Source organism: Eleutherodactylus coqui, chromosome 8 (assembly GCF_035609145.1).
Source record: "Eleutherodactylus coqui strain aEleCoq1 chromosome 8, aEleCoq1.hap1, whole genome shotgun sequence".
Lineage (NCBI taxonomy): Eukaryota > Metazoa > Chordata > Amphibia > Anura > Eleutherodactylidae > Eleutherodactylus > Eleutherodactylus coqui.
The window spans coordinates 109,432,374-109,446,707 of NC_089844.1; the positions used below are offsets into that span (position 1 = coordinate 109,432,374).

Below are 14,334 nucleotides of genomic sequence, written 5' to 3' on the forward strand. Positions count from 1 at the left end.
ATTTTTTGTGTTTCTTTTTTATTCCGCTCATTCAATTTAATTGTCTTTCTCCTCAATAGCGATGTATCTGTTAAGCTAAATGTTTTTGTTTTTCCTCTTTACTTCATAGCTACCACAAGGCCACAGTCAAATCCAAACCAGAATGGTGGCCATGGATACAAAATTTGACCAACACAAACTTTTATATGTAACCACATACAAGATTTTTTCCTTATGCTTTTGCTAGAATTTTAAAATCTAGCTGACATTTTCTGACTAATAGGATTAATTTCCATCATTAGAATTAAAATATTTGTTATCATATACACAATTAGACCCATTTAGTAAATCTGTTTAAGAAAAAAAAAATGACTGTTATCCTTAGCAACCAATCACAGCGCAGCTTTCATTTTACCAAGGCAGTTTAAGAAATGGAAGCTGCGCTTTGCTTCGTTTCTGTGGGTAGCTAGGACTGGTTTTCTGTTAGTATTAATAAATGAGGCCTAATGACAGCTCTTACTTGGTCAGAAGTGATGGATTGCTGGCGGTTTTACAACTACAAATATATATATTTTCAAAAAAGTATAAACCATAATTACTTAAAGATAAATTCCTTTAGTATTAAACTAATGAAACTACTACAGGACACCAATGATGACTGAGCACCAAAACGTAATGGATATTTATAAATATCGTATTATTTTACTTTAATTAGGTCATATGATCTCTTTCTGCTCTGAGCAGTGTTTAGTTGTCACAAGAATGTGTTCACTTATCAACTGACACCTGTGTCAGGAAAGATAATAAACCTGCGCCTGACACATTTCATAGTGTGGGAAAAAGGGAAATAACAGCTGCAAACTGCTACAATGTGGAAACCATGTTGCAACAGTTAACACAGCTTAAAGTCTTTTCAGATGACATACAAATGCTAAGTGACAGATAACTTAAAAGCAACTCCAATTAAAAAAGTTAATCGTATAATAGGTTTAATCAGCCATTTGTAAAGGTGGCCATACACCTTAGATATCAGTGGACAACTAATTCTTCTGACCACTTCTCCTTCATACTTCTTGCTTGGCCAAGCATGCAAGTGTTCTCCAAAGCGAAAGAACAATATGTGTAGCTTTACACGGGTCGATATTTGCCTGACTAATCACTGAAAACAGCAATTATGGGCTGTTGTTCTGTGTAAACATGGGAGCCAACAAGGTAAGCCTGGCTCACAAAGAACGTCCTGATTCCGTCTGCCGAATCCTACACGGAATCCGGCCCTGACTGCAGTGGGTGAGCCTGCGTAACTGACGTCTTCTTCACCGGCGTCCGCGTGCACCGGTCTTCTTCCGGCTTCTCTGTACTGCAGATGGTCCGCACGGCTCGCTGTCGGACACCCGTAGTATGGATTTTTTTTTTGGTTAAACTCACTTCTCCTGAGAAATCTGCGGCCCCTCCGCAATGTCAATTGAGGAAGGGCTGCAGGTTGGACGACTTCCATTGATTTCAATGGAAGCTGTCCATGCGGGAACCGCAGGAAAATGCAGCATGCTAGAAATTTTTCACCCGCGAGCGGAAACCAGAATTGGTTTCCACTCGTGTGCATGAAGAATCAATTTTCCATAGTATGCTATGGAGGGTTATTGCTGCAGAACCTGGAGGCGGACGCCAGCCTCGGATTCCGCAGCAAAAATCTGCCCATGTGCATGAGGCCTCAGTAAGTGAGAATCTCCCAGATGTCGGAATAACTTGGTTTTTAGCGCACCTAAAAACCAAGACACTATTGGTCTGAGCAAATAGGCAGTTGTTAGTCTACAGATGACTGCCCGCTTACTCTGAATAGAAACTGGCCGCCAGAAGAGACCTCCAGCGCTCTACGCCTCCAATCATTGAATGACTATCGTTCCTTTTATAAAGCACACGAGTGATAATTGTTGAAATGGCTGTCAGGTGCTTAAGCACCTCATGTAAAGCCACCATAAGCCGCTGCCAGACACAGCAAGAATCAGAATGTTAATCATTCACTGTAAAAGGGCCCATATATGCAGGATGCCTTTTACTACAACATATGCTGTTGAGGGAATGTCAGCACACCATCACACTGGTCAGCTGATCCTCCTGAAATCAGTGGGTTTGACCAACCTTCATCTAAAGTGTATGGTTAGCGTAAGACTTCAATATTTGACCAATTTTAGATACGCTGTCTTGCATGACGATGAAGAAATCAGTATTAACCACATCACTAAAGGTCAGGTCTAAAATAATTCCTTCAATACTTAACATGTAAATACTTTTTAAATTTAACCAAATAAAATATATTTATTCAGTAAATAAAAAAAAGTTATAAAATGTATCAGTCCAAAGTAACTATAAGAAAAGTATCCGAGAGTCTTTTTCACAACATATATTACAACATACACAGACTAGAATTTGGCTTGGTGCTTCCTAATACATGACCAGGCTGTGAGAAATGGACATTTGCCCACTGCTTTTTGCCTGGCCAACTTTTTCAACCACATCCTTTCTCCAATGCAGTTTAATGCTGTTGCTCTAAGAGGACTGGAAAAGTAAACTGTTGGTTATTGCATAATCGTCTAATACAATATGTGATCAGCTCAGTAACAATAACCGATAAAAAGACAGGAAAACATTACGTCAGCAAAATGTGTTTTCATTTAACAAAGAAATAGAATAAAGACTACGAAACCTTAGAGCTGATGTCATATACTACAAGCATAATAAAGGGTCTGAGCTAGATGACGACTGTACATGGAACAGAAGAAAAATATTTTTACATTTTGTGTTATATTTGGACAACCTATTCCAGTTCATTATAAGCCTGCAGATTAGATTTCACAGTAATATGGCCTAGCAGGCTTTATTCTTATTAATGGTATTCATTTACTATTACTGTACACCCAACTAAACCCCCCACCAGCACCGTTTTGCATTATGTCAAGTCTTTAGCTTTCATATTCTCATGTACAATGAAGAAACTATTTTGGACACAATTAACATGCATGCATCCTAACTAATTAAAAGGGAAGCTTTTATCAGGAAGATGGGAGGTATAATGGAGGCTCAAATTCTATCACTTATAGTTCTACCTAAAATAGTGCTTGGTACAAACACGAAGTGGCTAGTGGTACCTTGTCTTTTAAATTAGACGGTAACGACAGGGCATCCGCTACGTCTAGAGGAAAGCAGGTTTCATCACCAACATAGAAAAGGTTCTTTACTGTAAGAGCAGTGAGACTGTGGAACTCTCTGCCTGAGGAAGTGGTGATGGCAAAATCCATAGAGGAGTTTAAAAGGGGACTTGATGTCTTTCTGGAGAGGAAGGATATTACAGGATATAAATCTTTGGTTAATTGTTAATCCGGGTATACAGGTAGGTAGGAACTATTAGGGGTTGAGCCAGGAATTAGTCCGATTGCCATTAGGGAGTCGGGAAGGAATTTTTCCCCCAAAAGGGCTAATTGGCTCCTGCTCTTGTTTTTTTTTTGCCTTCCTCTGGATCAACAACACAGGAGGATAACAGGCTGGACTAGATGGACATTGTTTTCATTCGGCCTTACATACTATGTTACTATGTTAGTGTCTATAGATAGTCCATTTTTTCTATTTTTTCTATTTTGGGATCTCAAAGTTCTATTGTGACATTCTAGAGCATTAAGCATCACTTTGCTTCATCTAAATAGATCGAAAATTCATTTCTGGATAGTTTCATACGACCGGTATATGTTCATAGGAGTCAGAGCTCCCGAGCAAACTTTGTTCCAGTGTCTAGAGGATCACTTTAAATGATTAAATTCTGGTCACCTGCAGCCACCACTAGATGGAGCTTATAAACGTATTGAAGACAAACTTACTTTTAAGTTCACTTGGAGTTACATGATGAAATTATTTAAAATAATTTATGACTATGACTGACTGTAGAAGAGAAACTCCAATCTCTATAAAGATATAGTTAAAAAATTAATTAGCATACAATTTTTTACCTTTTATGATAAAAATAAGGAAAACACACACTACTAGTCTAAAGGACTAAATAACCAAATTACATTTTTCTAGTCTGTTTTCATTTTCTGATTGTAGTTTTTTTTTATTCAGTTGTTTGTACATGACTATGGGGGCAGCCATCATTCCTGAGTTGTATTGAACAGCATTTAGAGATATGCTTTATGGCAGCCTCATAGTCACACAATGCTCGGGAGCCGACCCATTAATTTGTATAGGAGACTCTTCTACGCAGTTTCTGTCATTTGTGCAGAGGTCATTTTGTAGGGAGCAGAGTAGATAGTCACAGCTCATACCTATTATGAATGGTGGCTCCTGTGCCATGTACATATACATGTTTACCTTTCAGTGTAATGCTACCTGTGATGTTAGTGCGATTACTACTGCAAAGCTTTCTCTGCAGATCAGGAAGTGACAGACTAGTATTAAACTCTGTGCTATGTGGGAAAAATGCAGGATTTTATTTTAATATTAGATTGTGACCGAGATTAAAAAAATAAAAAAATTAAAAAAAACAAAAATTCATGTGATCTTTAGCATATTGTGGTTTATATAAAAGGTAGATTTCGGATGACACATGACCTTTAAAATGTGACATGGTATGAAAATACCAGGGAAAAGCAGCCTTAGTGCTTGTTTACATCAGCATTAGGGATTTCCATTTCCCTGTTCTGTTCGGGGAGCAGGAAAGCCGCACTCCCTGGTCAAACTGAACAGTCTTATGATGGGACTGAACGGTGCCGAACGAATCTCCATTGACTAGAACAGGGTCCATTCGATTTCCAGCCTGCAGCTTGGCATTTTGCTGGAGTTTACAGGATAGAATAGTGCAGTTATTTTGTCCTGTTTTCTGGTGGAAATCAGTGACAGGGGTTTCGAATGTCACCACCGATCCGAATGAGCCCCAACATATAAAATAGCATAGCTTTTCCTGAATAATGGCATGTTCCACCAAAGGACTTCAGCTGCTGGCTAGATAACCGAACAGAACAATAAAGAGACCTTCTACCGACCCAGATATCATAGCCAACCTCTTCCTACAATGCAGACACAATATAACATGACACAAACTTTTAATAGTTTGAGTAAATTCCATGAACTGCAACTTCACTGACAGACAGACAGTTTGTCTGGAAATTCATATGCAGAATTTTACAGAATAGCCATGTTGTAGACCATGCAGATGGACCAAAATATAAATATTACAATCTCCGCAGGGCAACCTTTCACCAAATGTTCCTAAGTGATGAACCTCTACTCTACATGTGCTGCTATACAGCAAACACTTATCAGAAAGAAAAAAGGAGTCAGCATAAGATTTTGCACAAGATTGTAATTCAAGTATGAAAGAAAAGTCACGAAGTATGGTCTCCAGCTGGGGGCACCTGTAATATACATATAGCTACTGCAGGACTTTCTTCCTCATCACAACAGAACTCAGTAAATCAGATATATACATGATACACCATATTCAAACTTATGTGCCTCCCTACTGCATAATAAAATATGTAACTGTGATCAAGTTATATAAATTAACTTGGGGCTATGACATGTTAAGGAATGCTCAAATATGGACATATCACATTATGTGCCATACTCCATCCATGACATGTACGAAATGTTGGAAGTTAGGAATTTCACAAAAAAAAAAAAATCTAAAAAGTGTAAAATTAAAATGAGTAAATATGGAGTTAGCGAAGCTGCCATTGTTGGACAAGAAGTACAGCCATATTGCTTGTCACCTTTGAATTATCTTCCATGCAAATGGTTAGGCTGTCCATATGCCTTATAGTTTCTCAAACAAATGCGTGTTTGGCTGACAGCCATCTTACTCCACCCCATCCCCCCCAAACGCACACATAACATGCACGCTCAGCCGAATGTACAGACAGGAAAAAGTTGTGGGTTTAGCTGCAGAGAAATAAACGATCGGGCAGTTGAAATCCATCTGCCATTGGAGGATAGTTGGGAGGCCTCCATACACATTAGAGAATCAGCCAATCTCATCAAAGTTGTGTGTGGCTACCATTACTTTGTTATTAATTGAACAAGTTGACAGAATGACTGGTGGCTATGAATCTGCAAGAAATTAGTTTAAAAGTGGCAGCCAATGTGGCTTTTGAGATAATGGACACCACCACAAAACAGAAGAATGACTAATATGGCAATTTTAAATTGCTTGGCTTTTCTAATCGCAATAGATTTGATTTGGAGAAAAGATCTACTATTCATATTCCTTAAAGGGACTGTCCAGGATTTTTAAAAAGTACCTTGACAACGGGGAATGTGATACAATAAAAAATAATCATTACTTACCTGCCGCTCCTGTGCTGATGCCCCAGTGTTCCCTCCTGGTCTTTGTTTATTTTGATGCAGCGATCACATGCCGAATATCCAGGTGACTACTGCAGGCAATCGTTTGCCTCAGTGGTCTTGTGCTGTACAGGCAATAATCAAGGACAGTGATTGGCTACAGCAGTTACGTGAATGTACAGGATGTCATAGCTCCAAAGTAAACAAAGACTGGCAGGGAGCACGGGAGCATTGGTGCTGGAGCGACTGGGAATTTAACAAATCAGTTATAGCTCATTCTTTTTATTTAATCACATTCTCTGCTGCTGTGATAATTTTTTTAAACTCCCAAACAACCCTTTTAAAATGGATCTGTCAAAACACATTTTTGTCATTTGGCTAGTAAAGCAGATAATATTTCTCTACACCATTTAAACTAGGAAGAGAGCAAACATGCCATAGTTCTATACTGCTCTTAAAGGGGTTATCAAAAATATTTAGCACCTATCCACAGGAGAGATGATATATGTATGATCACTGGGGATCTGATTGCTACCCCCCCCCCCCCACCCATGCCCCCCGAGATGAGAACAGTGTAACTCAAGTCTCCCTAGTGAATGAATCGGTGGTACCTCCTCATGACCTGTACTTTATTCATTAATTTATGGAGATAGCCAAGTGCAGCACTTGGCCAACTACCCCAGTCCAACATAAGTGACTGAAGTGATGGTCAAACATGCACACTGTTGCTTCATTCACTAGGAGGATTGAGCATCTGTGGCTCTCGTGAACCATGAGGTCCCAGCGGTTGGACCCTCAGTGATCATAGAGGATAAATGTTTATTGTGGTATTACCCCTTTAAACAAGGCAGATCTGATTTAAAAAGGGTACCAACAGAATTCTAAGTAATCCCCACAGGATAAGTGATAACTTGCTTATTGTCAGGGTTTCACCAGCGAGACTGCCACCAATACAGAGAATGGGGGTCCCATGTCCCCCTCTGCCTGTCACTACAGCGCTGCTTCTCCCACAAGTGAATGAAGTGCTGGCCAATTATGCATAGTTGGCGCTTCATTCATTTGAATGAGACTGATAGAAATACTCGAGCACTTTCTGCTTGGTTATTTCCACAATCCCATTGAGAGTGAATGGAGCAGCACTGCGCTTGAGCAATCAGCGCTCCGTTCATTTTCCTCCGCACTGTGGGAGTGCAGTAAGCCCATAGTAAGGAGGAATGCAGATATGGGTTCCCCATTCTCAGGATTGGTGGTGGTCTCAGTGGTGAATCACCCACCGATCAGCAAGTTATCCCCTATCCAAAGAATAACTTGTAATTCTGGTAAACCCCTTTAACGGCTTGCATTAGGCCCAGACCAGACCTGGTACAGGCGTTCTACTATTCTCAGCCTATATACTCAACTCTCTCCACTTCCAAAATGTGTTGGAACTGAAGGGATAAATTACCTCTAAAAATGTAGGAATGGGATAATTTAATCATTGACATCCAATTACCATATCATCAGTCTGGTTTACTGACAAATAGAGGGAAAGGTTAATATAGAGTACTTTACTCACTCCTATTATTATATTATGTTACTCTACTGACGATGATCCGTGTTTCTAGGGGAAATATTACGCTGGTGTCTAAGAAGGAGAATATTTGCAACAAAGGTGTTAAAAGTAGAACAGAGAAAGCTGAGCTGGATTTATGGACCCTAAACCATCAAGTGACATTTTCCACATGGCAGTGCAATTATTTAGCCTGAAGTATTTAAACTACATTTAAACTATATTTCTTCTGTGCAGCAAAAAAAAAAAAAAAAAAAAAGGGAAAAAAAAAAATTCTGGCGAAAATGAGAATCTTTAGTTAGTGGTTAAAAAAGGCCTCAGCTCTCAGTCTTGTAAGATTCTAACGTAATCATGCAAAGATGCAATATTAATTAGAGCTCTCACTTACATACACAAGTGTGAAAACCCCACAAGCTGCTCTATTACACTAAATAACAACTCAACGAAATCGGATCCTTCACGTCTTTCTTGTCTCCAAAATGCACTTTAAGATTCTCAGCCTGAGCAGTCGTTCAATTTTTTTTTTTAACCAATTTGAGGCTAGGATTTTCCTTTCCAATTAGAAATTAGACACATCGTTTAGTGTACTGATATAATATTATAAAATGTGGTCTTTAATGGCTAGAAGGAAACATACTAGTGTGCCCTCATTGTACCATCTGCATAATCTTCACAGTGATGGAGCACAGTAAATAGACTCTCAGAGACAAGAGGATGAATCTAAATTAGTGCTGGTGCTGTCATACCACCAGACCAGCATAATTACTCCCTACCATCGATACCAGTATTTAAAAGTTAATTACAGTGAGTGTGAAGAAAGTAAAATTAGCTGAACATTAGAATGACAAAACAATTCATTATTTTAAGTTAACGACCAATATAAAAATATTCGGAATCACTTTGACTGTACGTCTCTCTCTCGATTTACTTTATTAGTATCCCCAACCCCCGCCAAGATAAAAAAAAAGTAATTTGTGCCTTTTTTCTCCTCTACAGAAAACTGCCTATGTATAAAACAGAGGTAAAATTAAATTACTATATAATAAAAAAAATGCTTAATCTAGTTATGACAACTTTTATACTTTTTTATATAATTGTTTGAACACATTATTTGTATATTTCATTGTAAAAAAAAAACAAGTCGGATAAAAATACTGTAAAAGTTATTATTCTCACAATTCTTTCTTACATTCTGTGTAGCCATGTAGAAGGCTAACAGATATGTCCACAAGTAAAAGTATGCACGGTAATATTATGTAATGTTACGCTAGAACTTTTTTTTTTCTTTGTAGCAAATTACAAACATGTGTCATCCATGTCTCCATTAGCAGCAGCAAAATTCAGCATGCAAAATAATGTTAGGAGTCCTTTAGCCGAAGTGAACGCCTTGATTTGCATTTCTTTTTGAGGCTAAAAGTGGCCCCCAGAAGCGGGACTTTGCGGGCCAGTTGGATAACACATTAGCTCATCTCGCCCCCAAAATCCCGATTCTGAAGCCACATGATGATGAAAGGGTTATCGTCAAAAATCCATACCTTGTGTTGAAAAGTCATGGAAGCAAATGCTTAACTTTCTATAAGGTTCTGTTACATGGATATTGCTCCTAATCTATAAACTTTGTACAAGCTTCATAACTGCAGAATCTCTGTTTTACTCCCTAGTCTTCCTCCTTAGTGTCCTCACATATAGTTGAGAGAGAACACCAAAATGAAAAAACATTTACAAGGCATTTTTTAAAATACAAGAAGGAACAGTTTATTGTCAGAACACTGTTCAATAGTTCCCTTTGGCAACTTACCATGGGCTTCAGCAGCAACATATGCACTGCTGAAAATGCATGAAACGAGGCACTGCAGGGTTAACTGGAGAACATAAGCCATAAGATTCAAGTTCTTTCCAAATGTAGCTGTCAACCCTTATTTTGTTAGCTTTGGCTTGGCTCATGGATTGCAGGCGCCTCGGACAGAACCCAAAAAAGTAACAACTGGTAGAATAATAGGATGATATGAAATGTATAGCAAATTGTGTCTTTTTTTTTTTTTAAACAACTCCCTCCTACCCTAACCACCATAAAAGTTAAAGGTTTATAACATATCGGCAATTTAAAGAGTGACTGCAAGGCGTTATTTAAACATGATAACTTTATAAGGGATTTTGAGAGTATCAGTTACAACCAGAAATGTGAATTCAGGGACCTTTTAATGACCTACTGTGAAAGATTTGACGGCAAGAATTCACAACTGTACGGTATATGTGTCAGTTGCCTCTTTAAGTACTGTCATGTATACAAACCATATGCGAAGATTTGCTGCAATGCATACATAATGGGACAGGAATTTTTAGATATATTTTTTGCATACACGCATCTCTGGTTATGATATACTTCAGTACACTATCAGATTAACAAGGTGATCATTATAAGGGACGTGCAGAATATTTCTTCAAAACGCACCTAGAGATGCAGAAAATTCACATATATACATGTGGATTATAGGGCGGAAATCCACAGCAGCAGATTAAGCTGTGCCTTTAGATGCGTGCTGCAGAAATATTCCACATGTGTGAAAGGTCCCTTGGCCAAACTAAACAGTTTTATGCTTTGACCTCAGCATTTGATTATTAAAAATAAGGGACAGTGACAACTTTTTAAAAGTACTCTACACATGCTCAGATAGGACTCGAGGCTAAAAAGGCCTGCCAGCCCCATCAGAGGTGCAAGTTACTCTATTCGTTTTTATTACATGCACTCAGTTATAACATGATCAATAGTTTTAGAGCCGTTTTGTACATACACAATTAAGGCGCGACAGGACTGGGCCTCTATGTTCTATATTTCCATACATGTAGCACTACTAATCGTTAGGGTACAGTAGTAAAGCAAATTAATTTCAACAATAACGAAAGCGAATTCTCGCTTTAATTTTTTTTTAAGAAACTTTACATTTTGGCTCTTTAAAATGTTGAGGAACTTGACCTAATAAAAATATTACATGTTCCCCATAGATTTTTTTTTTTTATTTCAGCTCCATCTGCAACTGACATTTTTGGAGCGAACACACAAAAATCGCACACTGTAACCCTGTTGCAACACACAGGACAGCGTTCCATCTTAGTGGGTGTGTTCCCATTATGTGCACGCCATGCTTCTTTCGTTAAATCATTAGAGGACTATGTTTTACAGTGGATTTCATAAATCTAATTCTTTCAGTGCCATTAAAGACATACACAGATGTACAAAAAGTTCACCATGTCCTTGCCAGGCAGCTTACAAACAGTTATTCATTTATTATGCAACTTTTTAAACAAACATATCCAAAACAGAACACTATTTGCAAATATTAAAAAGGTTACATGTAAATGAAGAGCAGTAAAGAGGGGAAAAAAGCAGGTTCCATAAGAGATGCAGCAGCACAAATCAGCTGAGATCTGTTGCTTTAGCAGGCAGCACTAATATAGCAGACTGCAGCTGAATGTCAGACACTGTCTATGGCAAGGTCCCCTGAGAATACAGGTACTTAATCCATTGTCTTCATGCAATCTACAGCAGTAGGGGATAATAAAGTCTTACAGTATATCCACACTCTATGTTCCAAAATACAAGGTCATACTATAAAGTAATGATCAATAGCAATAAATGAGCTATGAATCCCCCTTTATATATACACGCACACACCACACCTGCATATCCAGGGCATGCATTGTACCATGTGTATGTGCCATGCACTAGCTGCCTCTTGTGCCCATGCTGATTACAGGCTGCTGCAGTCTGTATTATTTATAGAAATCAGGACAAAAGGAGGGTAACTTACAGGCTGTGGAGATAGCAGGCAGAGCCCAGGCTGCAGATCTCCCTCCTGCTTGTCATTCCCTGAGCTGGGGAAGCTTGATCCTCAGCCCTGCTCCTTCCCTTAGCGAATCCTGACTCATTATATAAAGATCACATTGCCAGGCTTCTGTAACATTTCTTCATCATCATCATCATCATGGTCACGCCACAAGAGGCCAGATCAGGGGTGAAAAAAAATCCACTGGTGACTGCAGGAGCAATCCAAAAAGTGACTGCAAAAATTCACATGTATCTAGTGAAGTATGTGATCTCCACAAGTGCCATTTAGACAAATTCAGCTGTGCACAGTAACAATGTTGCAGATCAGGTTGTGGCTCCATACAAAAAGGCTGCTGCAGAAAAAAAAGATCCCGAAAGTGGTTCTGAATATGGAGCTGTGCTGAAGTCCAGATCCTCTGAAAATTATTTTCCTAGAAACTACCTCCAAATATAGTAACAGGGAAGGGGCATTCCTAGAAATTCTGGAGACGTCAGAGAGTTAAGTAGCTTCTGTGCGCAGAGCTCCTGCAGGGGGCGCTGCTGCGCTGGTTTCAGAGTACAGCAGCACTCAGCACAGACAGACCTACATGCCTTTTGTATCAGATAATGGTTATACTAAGAGGGAATACTATTTAAACCTGCAGTTTGCAGATTAGATCCGGGACAGTCATGTGAAAAGCCCAGGAGGTTGAGGTTTCCTTTATTATTATGTTATTGTTGTGTTTATGTAGCTTTTAGCAGTGACAAACAGGCAGAATATTTATTATGTGTCACAAAATCTTTACAGATCAGAGAGAAAATAATATCTAATGTAAATAATGTGGCTGGTATATGAATGCGTCATGTTATGGAAGACAGTGGAAAAGGTGACACTTGCAGTATGTGTTATATTTAGGAGGAAGTGTAACAATTTTCTGAGACACCTATTGATTTTGATTTCTTCTTTTGTGATTGCAATGGATGAAATTCACTGAGTGGTTACTTTATTAAAGACACCATTCTGTTCCGGATTGGAGTTTCCCTGTATGGAAATTGGATACAGAGTGCAGCATAAGATCAAGTGAGCCAATTTTCCATGAATCAGTGTCAGGGCTTAAACAGACGACCCGCAAAACAGGACGAAACTAAACCATTGATCTCAATGATTAGCAGGATTCTCCCATGATATTGCTGCGCATGACAAAAGATAGGTCCTACCCTAGATATGGCTAGTCCTATCTTCCTGCTTTTCTTTCTTAAAGGGGTTGTCCCGCGGCAGCAAGTGGGTCTATACACTTCTGTATGGCCATATTAATGCACTTTGTAATGTACATTGTGCATTAATTATGAGCCATACAGAAGTTATCAAAAGTTATTCTCTTACCTGCTCCGTTGCTGGCGTCCTCGTCTCCATGGTTGCCGTCTAATTTTCGCCGTCTAATGGCCAAATTAGACGCGCTTGCGCAGTCTGGGTCTTCTGCTTTTCACAATGGGGCTCCGTGTAGCTCCGCCCCGTCACGTGCCGATTCCAGCCAATCAGGAGGCTGGAATCGGCAATGGACTGCACAGAAGCCCTGCGGTCCACCGAGGGAGAAGATGCCGGCGGCCATCTTCACCGGGTAAGTAAGAAGTCACCGGAGCGCGGAGATTCAGGTAAGCGCTGTCCGGTGTTCTTTTTTAACCCCTGCATCGGGGTTGCCTCGCGCCGAACGGGGGGGGGGGTTGAAAAAAAAAAACCCGTTTCGGCGCTGGACAACCCCTTTAACTCGCATGCAATAGCAGAGTTTGAATAGTCAGAATACACTGGTACATACGCAAATATGCTCAGTAGGGCGAGCGTATTTGAACATGTGCCCATGTGTTTAAGCCCTCAGTGTTGTCAATCCATGTTAGGCCTCATGAACACGCAGGTCCGGATTCCACCTGTAGAGTCACACGCAGAATCCGTCCCTGACTGTGGAGGATGACCCTGCACACCTGTGCGTCAGGCGGTTTTCTTCGCTGGCGTCCGCACGGATCTGTCTTCTTCCGGCTTCTCTGTACTGCAGATGCTCCACACGGCTCGCTGTCGGACATGTGCAGTACAGACTTTTTTTTAACTCCAGAAGCGCCGGAATATTAGCCGCAGGCGCATATATTTAGGCAGCTCATGACAGGGTTAACGGGGAGGCTAGGGTTAACAGTAGTTTAAGAGGTGGGGGGGAGATAGGGAGGAGTAAGGGGGGAGGCAGTTAGAAAGTGCGGGAAAAACGGGAGGAGGAGCTCTTCTGGCGGCAGCAGAAGGAAGAAGGAGCAGAAGATAAGAAGACGGAGACAGCGAGGAAGAAGAGAGAAGACACCGAGAGAAAAGAAGAGTGAAGACGGCTGGAAGCACCGAAGAGCCCGAAGAGGAGCGTCTGGAAGAGCCCAGAAGACGACTTACCGGTATGGACGCCGTCATGGAGAGGGTCCGGGCAGCGGTGGAGGAGCGGGGCTTAGACTGGCTGGTGAGCATACTGGACGGAGGGGCCCCTGGCCCGGGACACGTGGGAGCGGGTCCGGCGCAGCCTGCGGGAGCAGAGGGAGCGGCGCCCGTTGTAGCAGCAGCAGCTCCGGCTAGAGGAAGAGGACGGAGCCCAGCTGCTGCTGCGACCCGCGCGCCGGAAGTGGCAGCGGGACGGAGCCTAGGGACCAA

General features: G+C 40.5%; 1 long non-coding RNA gene across 1 annotated transcript in view; it reads right to left on the reverse strand.

The window, feature by feature from the left end:
* Window positions 1–12,087, reverse strand: part of LOC136576688 (uncharacterized) — an 85,550-nt gene extending 73,463 nt beyond the window's left edge. Inside the window, exon 1 of the long non-coding RNA XR_010786399.1 lies at window positions 11,665–12,087. This is a non-coding gene — a long non-coding RNA (uncharacterized lncRNA). The remainder of the gene's footprint in view (window positions 1–11,664) is intronic.
* Between the last annotated feature and the right edge of the window lie 2,247 nt (window positions 12,088–14,334).